Source organism: Culex pipiens, chromosome 2 (genome assembly GCF_016801865.2).
Source record: "Culex pipiens pallens isolate TS chromosome 2, TS_CPP_V2, whole genome shotgun sequence".
In the NCBI taxonomy this organism is placed as follows: Eukaryota; Metazoa; Arthropoda; class Insecta; order Diptera; family Culicidae; genus Culex; species Culex pipiens.
In genome coordinates, this window is record NC_068938.1 from 60,772,601 (window position 1) to 60,787,544 (window position 14,944).

At 35.3% G+C, this 14,944-nt stretch overlaps 2 protein-coding genes across 3 annotated transcripts in view; one reads left to right on the forward strand and one right to left on the reverse strand.

The window, feature by feature from the left end:
* The window catches only part of LOC120413580 (nuclear receptor-binding protein homolog), a 132,410-nt gene extending 131,478 nt beyond the window's left edge, over positions 1 to 932 (reverse strand). Inside the window, exon 1 of one of the 2 annotated variants that reach the window (XM_052707830.1) lies at positions 741 to 932. The gene's annotated coding sequence lies outside the window, so the exon portion shown is untranslated. Of the gene's footprint in view, positions 1 to 730 lie in introns of both variants that reach the window. The other variant, XM_052707829.1, reaches the window with a different exon arrangement.
* A 4,497-nt stretch (positions 933 to 5,429) lies between these two features.
* Positions 5,430 to 14,944, forward strand: part of LOC120420588 (uncharacterized) — a 50,018-nt gene continuing 40,503 nt past the window's right edge. The window contains exon 1 of the mRNA XM_039583664.2: positions 5,430 to 6,532. The gene's annotated coding sequence lies outside the window, so the exon portion shown is untranslated. The remainder of the gene's footprint in view (positions 6,533 to 14,944) is intronic.

Below are 14,944 nucleotides of genomic sequence, written 5' to 3' on the forward strand. Positions count from 1 at the left end.
TGGCATCCCTGCAGGGAGTGATTCTGGCCTGTATTTTTTTTCCTTCTCCTCTTGCCGTGCTTCCTTCTGCTTTCAATCGTTCTTTCCCGCTCTTACCAACACCGTGGCCGTCGTCGTCGTCGTCGGCCGTCTTCCGTCAACCTCCCTCGCGACCTCAGTCCCAGACCACTCTTTTTCTCTGTCTCGCCCCAAAGAGGCAAAGAGGAGAGAGCGCGCGGGGTGCGTGTCTGGCGGCCGGGGACACGGGATTTTCCTTCGGGGAATCGATGTCTGGGGAACGGAATTTCGGATTGCGGGCAACTTCCGGGCGTTTGATTCGGGGTGAGTCGTTATCAGCGGTGCGAAATGGGTGCATTTCTTCCACGAAACACTTTTCAGGTGAAATTTTCCGCATATTTTCCCCCCTGACACACGGTCCAAAGGCTGGTTCTTTCTCTTTCTCTCACGCACGCACACGTCTCGGATCGCAGTCGGATACCAAACAAGCAAAAAAAAAAACCTAAAAAAAATCTTCAATTTTCCAACTCTAGGAAGCATTTTCTTCCTGGTCCACATTCGCTTCTTGGATAAAATCTTCTTCCCCAACCCGAAGCACACAATCTTCCTGCTCTTCCGCAGTATTTAGAGCATCACTTGGCCACCGTGTTCCCCCCGTCCGCACTCGGTGAAACCAGCAATCCTCGCCGGGAAAAAATCCTCCTCCTCCTGCTGCTCGAAACTCTTTACTAACCAAGCTGCACCTTTCGGTTCAAACCCACGGTGTGATCCGGAACACAACACACGACTCCGCTCAACTCAAAAACTCCCGGACGAGACGTCGACGACGTTTGCAAGACTGCGGTTGAAAAAAGATTGGACTTTTTTTTTCCTCCTGCTCGAGATCTCGATTTTCTTCCCGACGAATGAACGAACGAACGAACCGATGAATGTCTGATACTGAACTGAATTTGACAACTCAAGCAGCGCAAGGAAGGCGTGTTTGAGCGGAGCTGTCAAGTGGCGGCACGCTCGTGCGGAGTTGGGTGAGTTTTGAGTTGGAAGCAGTCAGTGCCAGATGTACAGAAAAATCTGCGTTTTACAGATTTTTCGATTCCGAAAATTACAAATATTTTATTGAATAGAATTATTAAAATAGATTGTATTTAAAAATTTCAACACTTTTATGATTGAATTGTGCATTGATATGATTAAAAAGCCTAAATCTAGTGTTAAAAATTCAAAAGTTTCATCAATGGATACAAATTCGACACGGTACAGATCAAATACAGATTTATTTTAAGGAAATGCAGATCTCCCTTAAAATAATCTGGCATCGTTGATTTGTGACGATGACATCGTGTGTGACGCTTGTTAAGCTTAAGGAACGTCACTGGCTTCGAAAGCTTCACCTAAAGCAAAAGCTTTGATATCGTACAAGTGTTGCAAACATTCAGGCGTTTTGAATCAATGAAATTTTGAAGCGCTTTCATTGATCCGGAGACTGTGATTGATTGATTCATTGCAAATAAGTTACAAGTGCTGGCTAACCGTTGCAAACATTTTTCAAGTTAATAAAAATAATATTTATTCTTATCGTGACGGGACAACGAAATATACAGATTTATGAATATAACTATTAATTTCATAAATCCATTGATTTTGATGCATATTTTCGGTAGCAATCCAAATTAATTTTTTTTTATTTATTGCATAAAAATGTTGGAGGCAAACAAATAAAAAAGTATAATAATTGAAATAACGAGCCATCATTTCAACATTTCAAAGAAAAAAGTGTTTTAAAATGCATTTAACACCTATTAAGTTGTTTTGCAATCATTAGTTTACAAAATACCTAAATATTGACGAAAAAAATTCATTAAATCTTTGCAAAATATTTGCAACGGCCTAACTTAAAAAAATATATTAAAAAAAAGTCAGGCCGGAAAGGGTTAAATTCATATTTTTTTCTAATAAACTACTAATCTTCAAATAAACTAAAAAATCTTGAATCTGAAGATATTTTTCAATCCTATTTCAACAACAACTAAAACTTGTACCTTAGAAACTTATTTTTACTGTTCTTGATGTGAAATAGTCTAAATAATTCGATTTTGCAGCCCGTTTTCCAATTCGAACTCATTTTTTATTAAGAAAAACATGACACTTTGAGAGCATTTATACATGAATTTTATATTTGTTGAAAACTCCATACTAAAAAATCTTGATTTTATCAATGTCACCCTGCTTTTCAATCTAATTCTGGTTTACGGTACATACAATTTTCCATAAAATGTCATGTTCCTAAAAAATTTACAGATTAGTACCGAAAAATGGAGAGTTTTTAAAACTACTTTTGTACTTTTTTTCGGAATGTTGAACAGGCCATCAAATCGGGCGACGAATGTTGCATAAAATTTTCTTTGACATTCCATTTCAAATCATTGCAATTTTTTTAAATTAAAAAAATAATTGCAATGCAAATTCTATTTCAGGTTTTTGCTCAAACCCTCCTCCCTATAAAAACACACAAAAAGGAGGGCATAAAAAGCTATTGCTGAAAATTTAAAATTTTCAACATAAAATTATTTGTAAAATTAATTATTTTTAGAGATCGGAAAAATACTTAAAATATAATACTTAGAACTAGAACTTAAAAAACATAAATTCTTCGATCTTTACCTATTTTTGGTGATAGCATGACAAGGCCGTTGCAAATATTTTCAAAGTTTTTTGTCGCCTCCCCCCCTTCAAAATTGGTTCCAAAAAATACTTTGTGAGGTTGTATCATGGAAACTAATAGCCCGATTTTCAAATTCCAGAGAAAAAAATGTAGAATATTTCTCAGCTTTTCAAAAATATCTTTTCTGGTGTATTTTTCTTACAAGAAGTATTTCTAATATGCAAAAAAAAAACAAAGGAAATGGCTTTTTTTTACCCCAAAGTAGGTATAATTTGAAAACGGTACATTTTACTAAAATAAATAAATAGATGAAAATAGTGACATATAAAAATAAATTAATAAAAATTGTGAAATATGTATTTGTAGTTGTATTTTTATTTCAAAAATATACATAAGGGCAAGCCTTTATCGTTTACAGAGACATCATTTAGTTCGAATATGATAAAACTATAAACAAAAAAAAAACTTAAAACAAACTAAAAATTAGGTTAGAGTACATCAAATGATCATTGCATAAACAAAGAGAAATAACATAACCTAAAAACAAATGAAAATGACTTCAAGTGAGAAAATGAACTGGTCAAGAAACTGTTTCTATCAAGTGTTAATTTTAAATAAATAAATAAAAATAGTTAATTACTTTTTAATTGCAAACTCGATTTTGCTTTAAAACTAATTTGTTATATTTTTGCAGAAATTTTCGAAATTTTCTTAAAAATACGATTATTATTTTCAAAAAATCATAACTGAGCAATTCTCCACGAAGTAGGTCTTTTTTAATTTTAATTTTTGAATTTTTTGTTCCGGCTGAAACTGTTTTGGTGCCTTAAGTATGCCCAAAGAAGCAATTTTGCACCATAAGTTTGTCCATATAATTTTCCATACAAATTTCGCAGCTGTCCATACAAAAATGATATATGAAAATTCAAAAATCTGTATCTTTTGAAGGAATTTTTTGATCGAAATCAAAAATAACATTTCAAAATTCATAACTCGGTCAAAGATTGTTTGCAAAATCTGAAAATTTCTGAAAAGTTGGCATTTGATGTCCCCTAAAACATTTCAAAAAATAAAAATATTCATTTTTTTGCAAATCAAGTTTTAGTGATAAAAAGTTAAACAAAAAAATCACCTAATTTTTTTACCGTGTTTCATTTTTTTCCAGTACAGTCCGTATCCATACCTACATTTTTGCCGAAGACACCAAATCGATCGAAAAATTTCTTCAAAAGATTTTGGGGTATTTATATATCATTTTTGTATGGGCAGATGCCAAATTATATGGACAAACTGATGATGCAAAATTGCTTCTTTGGGCATGCCGAAGGCACCAAAAAAGTTTCAGCCGGATTAAAAAAAAAACATAAAAAAATTGAGTGACCAAAATTTCAGAGAATTGCTCATCTTTTAAATCAGATTTTGCACCATCACGCACTATGGCTCAGAAGTTTTTTTTTAAGTCCTCTAAATTATATAAAAAATCGAAGATTTAAAAAATATACGTATTTTGCGAGGCCTTTGCAAATATTTTCAAAGTTTCGAAAGTTTTTCTCCTTCAAGATCAGTCCGAAAAATCACGGGAAATTTTTGTTTTCAAAAAACTTTTTTTATTTTTTGCCTCTTCTTCTCGATTTTGGTCAGAAACGGCCTAAAAATACTAATAATAAGGTAAATAAAAAAAATGATTGTTTCCGTGTTCCTATTTCATCCGAAAAGTCCTAATTCCAACCTGCAACTTTGCCCAACCCGGATAAAAAATTACCATTTGATTACCATATTGGATCATACAATGACACTTTGAGAAATGGTAACTATTTGTGAAATCGTTTTTCAATTTCCCAAAATTAAAATTTAACTATATTAAACTATTTGTGAACTGTTTGATTTAAGGTTACTTTTTGCCAAATAGTACTTAAACCATTTATTTACCATACAACAAACAGTTTTTTGACGAAAATAGTACTGAGTTTTTTAAGGTTACCATTGCTAACCACCCTTATGCCAGATGGTTAAACCATTTGTGAGATAGTAAAAATTCATGCCAACCATATAAATACCATTTTTAAAATAGTAGTCAAACATTTTTGGAAATGGTAGTAACAATATAGTTTAAAGTTCAATTACCATATGAAAAAAAGTTTTTATATGGTACTTTTTTATGCGGGAAGACACCAAATTGATCAGGGAATCCCTTCTCAAGATACAGAATTTCATACATACATTTTGTATGACCAGCTCCAAAAACTGTATGGGGACTTGTATGGAAAAACCAAATTGGGCAGAATTGCTTCTTTTGACTTAGGAAAGTTTCATCCAAATGAAAACATGAACAATTTAAAATTTCGAAAAAATGGCAAAATTGTAGAGAACTACTCAACAATTAATTTAATATTGTTAAGTTTTTATACAGTTTTCAATAATTTTTTTTTATATTTTCTGTTTTTACTTATTCCAAATCTTTACCAAATTTTCTTAGCTATATCTTAATCAACCAATTTTCCAGACACATGCGCTACTAAGCTGAGCTCAGAGATGTATTCCTTACACACAGGTGTACTCGAACATCCAAAGATTTCCCGCAAACAACGCGGTGGGTTAAGAGAGGTGAGCACAGCATCCCATGCTGCCGCTGAGCAAACACACCCATCAACATCTGTGCGCGAGAGCACGCGAGATTGTGAGAGAAAGGGATCAACAGATTGTTCGGCAGGTCGGCGGCAGAAGAGAATCATGGAAAAACAGAATCACCGCCGGTTCCGTCATTCGTCGTTGGACGCTGCAACCGTGCGGACGTGTTTTTCGTGCTTCCGAGGTTAGAATTAGAATTTTCGAGGGTTTTGCGGTGTCGTTTGTCGATCTTGGAAAGTTTGTTTGGTGTTTGGGTTTTCCGCTCGGTCTAATAGGTTGGTTGTGAAAATCGGTTGGTTTACCGAATCGTTTTGGTGGTCGTTTAGTGCGAAGAACATCCGAGGCGCCGTTTGGACCGGTTTATGGACTGCTCGGCCACTGTTGGACCCACACACACGGGAAATTGCCGCCGGCGGGAATCAAAATAAATAGAGAAGGAGACCGCCACTGCGCTGGATGAAAGGAGCGATTTTCCCGCGCGAAAAGGCCGGAAAACTGTTTGAAATAGCCGGTAATGTAGTCGGGGTGAACTTTGAAACAAATTTTGCCAATTAACCTCCCGAAAATCGTGGGGTTAGTAAAACGCGAAAAACCCCGACAGTTTATCCCATCACGGTTTACGTTAGTGATTGAACAGTGTGTCGATTGGCTGGAAAAGCAATAATCAAGGAAATTTGAGGAAAACACAAAAAAGTGCGCGGAAAACCTCGAACCGAAAAACCCAAAAAAACAACCAACTGACGATGATTAGCGCGGCAGTTAAATTTATTATTTATTGAAAAAACAATATAAATAAATCAAACCCCCCGAAAGCGCTTTCAACTCAATCGCGAAAGGAAAAACAAAATCTCGACGCCGGAAACATGATTGACTGCGACGCGTCGTCGACGTCTCCAGCAGCTGGATTTTCGCGATCTTTGAAATATTGAAGAAAATCGACAAAGAAAAAAAGGCTAATAAAAAGAAAAACACACAAAAACGTTTGATTCGATTGACGGGAAATCAATCGAGACGCAAGGGTTTGGGTGTGTGTGTGTGTGTTGCGAAAAAGAGGATAAAGATTAACGTTAGTCAGTGACTAACAGACGATCGTGGAAGACTGACAACATCAGTTCGAAATAATTGGAGGTGTGAGCTTCTGTAGTGTGAAAAGTGATTCTGTAGTGTTTGTTGGGATTTTTTTTGAACAGCGAAAGGTAGAAACAGGGAGTTGCATTATTTTGCAGGATCAGATTGAATTATAAGGTAAGTTTGTGTTGTTTTGTTACAAAATATAATGATAGGTACACACATTTACACCCCTTTATTTTACTGGGGCAATATTGAAAACATATTTAATTATTGTAAACTGTTATAAAATACATTATCCAATGTTTATTCATTCATTCCTACATGCATTTTTTTTTTATTGAAGAAGTTTGAAATTTTTTTTTTATATCTTAAATATTTGAAACTATGCATTATAATATAACTATTCTCAAGGCTTGGGCTGTTTCAGGCCATTCTTCAGAATGACCATTGCCCTGAAATAAAACATTCTCCAGAATGAACCATTTCCAGAAATGAAGAACTATGAAATTTATAAAGATTCAATTCAACCTAATTAGTGTTTTATGAGACTTTAATCGTTCTTCTGCAGGATGTTCAGAGATTTGGGGATCCTTTCAACGGAGATCAATTCATAAGCCTTTGAAGGGAGGGTACATTTATCTGAGTTTTGATGTTGCTAGCTAGGTGGGATGTTTGAACTCTAGTAACTTAATTGATCTTAAAGAAAGTTATAGGAGTTTTTGAATTATAAAATGTAAAATATGACGAAAAATGTTGCACAGACACTTCAAATTTGCTTTTCTTGTTTTAGTAAGTCATTAGTATTTTAGTTTTTGAACTTTCATTTATCTATGTTAATGAAAGTATTTGCCTTATTCTACCATCTTCCATTAACCACCTTTAAACCTTATCGTTTTTTCGTATTTTATTTCAGTAGCTTTTTATTTTTTTGTATGTGTTTCGCATTTTTTTACTTAAGTATGAAACTTTTATGACTTAAATTTAAATAAAAATGCATAGAGGCATGGTTTTTACACCTTTTAAAGTTTTTTTTTTCCATTTATTAAAGAAGCAAAAAAAGAAATACTAAAACTTTACCATTTAATTTTTTAAATTTGAACAAATCAAATTTAACAAATTTAATAAGTGTTCAGTAGTGCGTCCATCCCAAAACAGGGAATTACCAATTTCCAGGAATTTTTATATTTTATCCCGGGAATTCCCTAAATTGAAAAAAAAAAACAATTCAGATTTGGTTAAGGAAATAGATTACAAGTTGAATACTTATTAATCGATAAGAATTTTGAAACATTAAAATTTGTATTCGTCATCTATCAGCATTAATTTGGCTTATAAGAGAAAATTGTTCTGCAAAATACCTGGCGCTTTAAATATTTTCTATTTTATTTTAAATTTGTTTAAAAGACTGATTATTATATTTACGTCATATTAAATTAATTTTCATTAAACACCGGAATCTGGGGGCGACAATCGTAACGAATAACCGTCATGCCCCGGTTTTGCACTACCCCGGTTTTTTATTCGTTCAGCTGCCTCGGTAAAGCACGGCCCAGTGCATAACTGAAGCTTGACTATAATCGTATGAAAAATCATGCAAACATCGAAAAATTATAGTGTTTCGGAATCGGGATGATGTCAGCTATCCATTGCACTTGTAATAACATTAAAAATTGCACAAAATACGTATTTTTCCCGTATTTATTGTTAATGCTATTGGTATCAAATGTTCGGATTTTTTCATACGTTTCGAATGGTAATGATAACATTTTTTTGAAAATACACAAAATTTTCACAAAACTACGTATTTTTGAAAGAGAAAAAAACAATCAAAATTGATGGTGATTTTTTCATACATTTCGAAAGTTATAATACATTTTTTTTAATTCTCAAAATATCACAATACTACGTATTTTCGAAAAAAAACTTAAAATTTCAATTTATCACGATATGAGTAATAATCGGGAATTTCCATACATACCGATTGTAATAACAACATTTTTGAAAATACTCATAGATATCACAAAACTACGTATTTTTGAAAAAAATATTCAAAGTTTCAGTTTTTTTTAAATGTGGGTATCCCGATCGGGATTTCTTCATACATTTCGAAAGTTATAACACAGTTAAAAAAAATCACAAAACTACGCATTTTCGAAAAAAAATCTCAAATTTTTGAGCATTTTCAATTTTTTTTTTATTACATTCGAAATGTATGAAAAATTCCGATCATTTGATACCCATACTGTAAAAAACTTAAATTTTGAGGTTTTTTTTTCAAAAATACGTAGTTTTGTGATAATTTTGAGTATTTTCAAAAATAATTGTTATTACATTCGGAATGCATGAAAAAATTTTGATCATTTGATACCAATAACAACAATTTTGAGTACATTTTCGAGATACATTGCATTTTCAAAATACGGAAAAAATCGTATTTCTGTATAAATTTTCATGTACCGTAAACTGGGGTCAATCGGGACACATGGGGCGAATTGGGACAGCAGCTTTAACCATGTTGGAGCAAAATATTTTGATTTTTCTGGTTGGTTTCGGTTAGAACAGACTCAGGCCAACAAAATGAGTACATCCATTTCCAAATTTAAAAGCTTTAAGTGCTCTAAAATCTGCTGTCCCTATTCAGACTATAGTCCCGATTCACCCCAGATTACGGTAACTATAGTTTTAACGTTCCAAATTACTATATTTTTTTTTTCAAAATTTTGATGATTTTTCATAGGATTTTAACCAAAGACTCCCATATATCCAAAATCCCATAAGCTCTATGCTTCAGTTATGCATGCCTAGGTTTTGCATCCTCCATAAATGGTGCTAAACCGAGGTATGACTGTAAGACAGCTATTTAAGTCAATTTTTTTGCATGATGTATTGAAAGACTTCGGTTAAAACAGGAACAGAACAAAACAATTAGTACATCGATTTCCAAATTTATTGCTCTGCAATCTCCTGTACATATTCTTACGGTAGTCCCGATTTACCCCAGTTGGCGATAGTAACTTGTAGATAATTTGTAAAACATGTTTTGTAAAAAACATGAAATTCTAAAATTATAAAAATGTTATCATTGACTGCTATTATTTTTTGTTGTCACTTCTTGTTTTTAGACATTTCAAAGAAAATCACAACAAAGAACAAAACAATCTTTTTTTTTCTCGGGATTCCAAACATATTTTTCCCGCTTCCCGGGAAAACCTGGGCGTCCCGTGTTCAGTACACTTATTAAATTTAATTTGTATCGCTTATTTTTGCGGTTTCAGGCTAATATGTAGGCTTAGTGATTATGTTAAAATCACAGAAACTATTCTTTAAGCTTCATTATACATTATTCTTCACTAAACTAAAAAATCTTCACTAAATTACACCGTGACACAAAAAAATCTCCTTATTTTCGATAAAGTTTCCACCTGGTTTATGGCTTTATTTATATTTTAAATAAAATGTGTGGCATGCGTATTTTCATATATTGAACTGCTTTTTTAATATTCGAAGAATATTTCTTAACAGCTTTCGCTGATTTTCTTCTGTTTTATCAGTTTACATTTTATTAAATTTCATATCAAAGCAAGATTTAACAATCTTGTCCAGCCAAAATGAATAAAATAGTTTGAATTTTCTGCGACATTTAACCCATTCAAAATAATTTTCAAGGTTTTCATCTCATTTCAAAAAGTAAATTTAAAATCACCAGGCAAAAATAATATAATTTGTAACGAAATCGAAATTTGTAATCAGAATGAGAACAGAATACGAAAAAGGTGGTAGTTTTTAACTTTCACGGGAATCATCCACCCAAATAATCAAATAACGTTAAAATTAAACAGGACTCAGAAAAAAAATCTGAAAATTGATAAATTTCAAGAATTTTACACCGTCCGCTTAATTCTCTGTAGTTCTTATTATTATTTATATTCTAATTTGAGTTTGATAACATATTTTGAGAAAAATCGTTACAGTTTCACACAAACATAAAATTTCACGGGATTTCGTGGAAAAAGCCAAATTTCGTGGATTTCACGCTGTCCGCGAAATCGTGAAATTACACTAACCCTACTAATATGTATTACGTATTTTAACCAGGAGAAAAAGCTTAGTTGTTAATAGGAAAAGAACAAAAACATTGCAAAAAATCGATAATATTTTGAACACTTTTTGAAATGAAATGTATTTTAGCATTTTGCGTTATTTTTGTTCTAATATTTAGAAATTTGAGCTTGAAACTTAAAAGTTTTCTTTTTCTTTTCACCCCTCAAAGAGTCGAGGGACAAAATCTTCAAAAAACGATTTTCTTGTGTGATTTTTTTTACGAATTATCGGATATTGTTAGAAATAATAGTAAGAAAAGCTACTTTTGTAGGTTGAATTATTCTCCACATTTTCAAAAATGATCAGTTTGTTGCAATTTAGAACAACCGCCTCTTACAGTTTAAATTTTGTGAAAAAATATTTATTTTTTCAGTGCCATCTTAGTCTTTTTAAATCAATTTTTATAACCTTATACAAAATGAATTATTGATATAACTTAACTCTTTTTCCTTTACCGTTTTTTGTTGAGTTTAATTTCCAGCTGATGACATCTTGTCTGAATCCACCGTCAGCTTTATTTTCCAACTTGCCGACTGTTGGATTTTCGCGTCTGCCAGCGGCTGAACACCGACCGTTATGATAATGTGTTCGTCTATTTGCGTTATCTTGAATCTTGAGAGCGTAATCTCTCAAGTAAGCATTTCGCTAGCTTTTTGCTGATTTGAATTGAGTTTTTCCTCAAAATGTTATATGACTTGGGCAAACAAAATTAAACATGACAAAAAAGGAATTTTCCAGAACGACACTTTTCCGACAGTTTCCTTTTTCTTACAAACCCAATTGAAGCCAAAGAAAGCCAAATTGGTTCCCGTTGAACACTTTCGAACACAAAGACACAATGGTCAGCCGGACTTTCCCCCACCCTTCCTATCTCAGAAAAGGCGGATGCGTAAGGTCATAAATTATTGCGATTGAATTTTCAATGCCAAAACCATGCCCACTATCCTGTGGTAGTGGGGGGAGCCTTGCACATTTCTGCTTGGCAACACTGTTGCCGCAGGGCCGGAAGATAAACTGCAAGAAAATAATTCAAATTGCGCGCCATACATTCTGGATGACGACGCCGACGACGAAAACCTCGAAGACAACGGAATGTCGCCGGAAGGAAAGTCTCTGACGCTCAGGGATGGAGTCATCTTGGTTGTACAGTGCGGACTCGATTATCCGGATGCTGAGCATTTGAGCACTCTTTGGAATTTAATGGTATTCTAAAGTAGTGACTGTCGTGTCCCATCGCGGCCATCTTCAAAATAACCGTCAAAGAAATTGACGCATGACTTTTCGCCTCAAAAATACAAACCAGACTGAAACATCGATCGACATCGAGCTCGTTCGCAGCGAGTAAGAGCACGCTATTCTCTCCTTACTCGCTCACGAGTCATCATTCAATCCGAAAGCTCATCCTGCTGTCTCGTTTACTCCAACTAAGCCAGAACGAGCTTTCAAGAGAATCACGCCGATTTGCTCATCGAGCGCCGCGCGTTCGTTCTCTTTTGTTTTGCCTCTCCTGCGTTTTCTTCTAAAATCGCTCACTGTATATCCGGCAAGTTTCGGCTTCTGTCAAATCGCGAGACCGAATTTGCGTTTCTCTTAACATGCGTTTTAGCTACACTACTATCCTGTTTGAGTCAAATGTGAACTAAATCTTGCATACAAATTACCCGTGTGTATTAAATTTACGTAATGCTTCGTTTGTGTCATACATTTGATTTAAAATACTTAAATTTCATAAATCATTGTATCACCTCGTCTTATATCCCACAGTGACCTTCCTGAAATTTTGAAGATTGTAGAATCTTCTGGATAATTGAGATTTTCAGAATCATGCATACAGAACATACGGATAGTCATGACTTCCGGATAGTAAAGACTTCCCGGATAACTTCAAATGTATGATCAGTGTAATCGAGGATAAGCAGAAATCGACACTTCTGAACAATTCGGACTCATGGATAGTATGGCAGTATTCCAGATAATGATTACTTCGGATAAACGAGACTTCAGATAATCAGAATACCGAATGATACAAGTTTTAAGGATTATCAAGACTTCAAGAATTGAGATTCCAGATATCCCTGCCGTCCAGACTTAGAGAAACTTCCGGATAAATGAGACTCTTGATAATCAAGCTGTCTGGACAATCGAATCTTCACTGTATCTGACATAAGTCAACTATTCTCGCAGATCCTCGCTACGTCCCTGCCTGATCCATAGCTCATCTGCGGTTTCCCCAAACTTTGAGCAAACTGTCATTAATCATGCCTTGTTTATGCACATTTCAGCAAAACTTGGATCGGAAATAGGACTCTGGTATTCACCACACCACAGCTCAATAGTTTTCTTCCGTCGAACAAATTGTGTCCAAGATGTGTAGTGTGCAGTGTCCCCCCGTTATCCCCCCTCCCCGTAGAAAAGCCAAAGTCCTACATAAACCCACGAAACGCGTTTTTGGCCAGGCAATGAGGTAATGCTTTTACGATTCGCCGTGTGCGCCTCCACGTGGTCCGGATAAGGCAGTTTGATTATCTCTCCGCTCTCGCACTTCACTTTTGCGCGCGCGCGCACCCCGGAGTATTGTATAGTAGACAAAAAGTGGCACTCTCCACCACTCTAGCTTCTTGGGACCTGTCAATGTAGGAAGATCTCTCCGGGGTGAATGTAGAGACACCTCTTGTAGCTTGTTTCGGGGTTAAATGAGCCATTGATAAATGTTTTTTGAATTTCTGACTTAGAACAACAGAACAACAGAACAACAGAACAACAGAACAACAGAACAACAGAACAACAGAACAACAGAACAACAGAACAACAGAACAACAGAACAACAGAACAACAGAACAACAGAACAACAGAACAACAGAACAACAGAACAACAGAACAACAGAACAACAGAACAACAGAACAATAGAACAATAGAACAACAGAACAACAGAAATACAAAACAAACTCTCTGCGATGTGCCCGTTTTGCCCTCACCCCAGGTGTCAAAATGCCCCGCAATGGCGTCGGCCGTGCCCCCTTCTCGTACCACCTTAACCAAGATGGCGAACATTCACCCATTTGTTAATGTACTGCGCGGAGATTGCACCAACTCAATTTATTGACGGACACGGTAAAAAAGAACCGCTCAAATTCACAAACTTTAACTCAGCGCTAACCGAACACTTTTCTCTCGGTGACACCGGAGGGGGATCACAACCCAGTTGGCGAGGGGAAAATCAAAAGTGTAAACAACCGCCGTGGTTCATTCATAAAAATGATCACGCGAGACAAATATTGTGTGTGTGTGTGTGTGTGGAGTACCCACTTAACAGAGTGTCACCCACTCTCGTGGATGGTTTGCGGCCGGCGTACAAATACTGGTTTTTTATTCTCCCACTGTTTTTTCGGGATTCAGGCCCCCGGACCACAACCCGGCATGGCCCCCGAAGAGGTCTGATTTGTCAGCTGCGAGCGACAAGGCGTCGTTGGCTGGGGATGATTGGCACAGTACGATCCCGGTAATTGGACAGCTTTTTATGCGAAGTTTGACAGCTGTCAGATCCGGTCATATTTTGACAGTTACAACCTAATATGGTTGTCCATACGAATGCAGAATTAGTTTGACACTTTTGAAACAGTTTGAAATTTCACTACCAGGGTAACCAGATTATAAAAATATAAATTTGATTTATCAACAATCAATATCAAACGTCACTTTTAAGTTTGACAAGTTGGTAGCCAGGTTTGTTTTGATGTCTGTTTGATAATGCTAGTTTGCGCAGTGCCAAAAGTGACAGTTCTTAGATCTTTATTTTGACTTCGAGCTCCAAATTAATAAATATCAAACGAAAGGTTGTCAAACCATCGGGGTTCTACTGAAATATTGTTTTTGGTGCGACAAAACCGTTTGTGTCTGTGCGGGAAGCTTACAAATCGCCCAACAGTTTCGGTTTATTGACACGCTAAACCTCGGTTATAATGGCCGGGTTGAGGCGAGTTGAATCTTTGCTATTTACAGCTGACTGTCGTGGTGTGTTGTGGTGAACTTGTTGAGTGGATAATCGGACCGACTTGGGTGGAAGGTTTATTTGATTTAATTCTATTAAGGCGCGCACTCTGGGTGATGTGGCTGGAGTTTCAACATTTGGAACTTTGGTTTTCAGTTTTTTATCTTACTTAAACTGCCCCTGATCGCATAAATGTCCCATATGCATTTTCATCGTTTTTGAGCTATTGATGCAGTTTGGTTCAAAATCGTGTGATCTTTCAGAAAAGCCTATAACATCCAGCACTTTGTTCTAGAAATCTTGAGGAAATTCAGTTTTTTCGTGAAAACTTAACACGTAGCCTTATGTGTGGGACAAACTTCAAATGCGTTTTTCTCAGCTTGCTGTTTTTGCATATGGGACATTTATGCGAACATGGGCAATAAATTTATTTAAAAAAAAAACTCAATGAAGAAATGCGTTTGATACAACCTTTGTGCAATCTAGTGTTCATTTC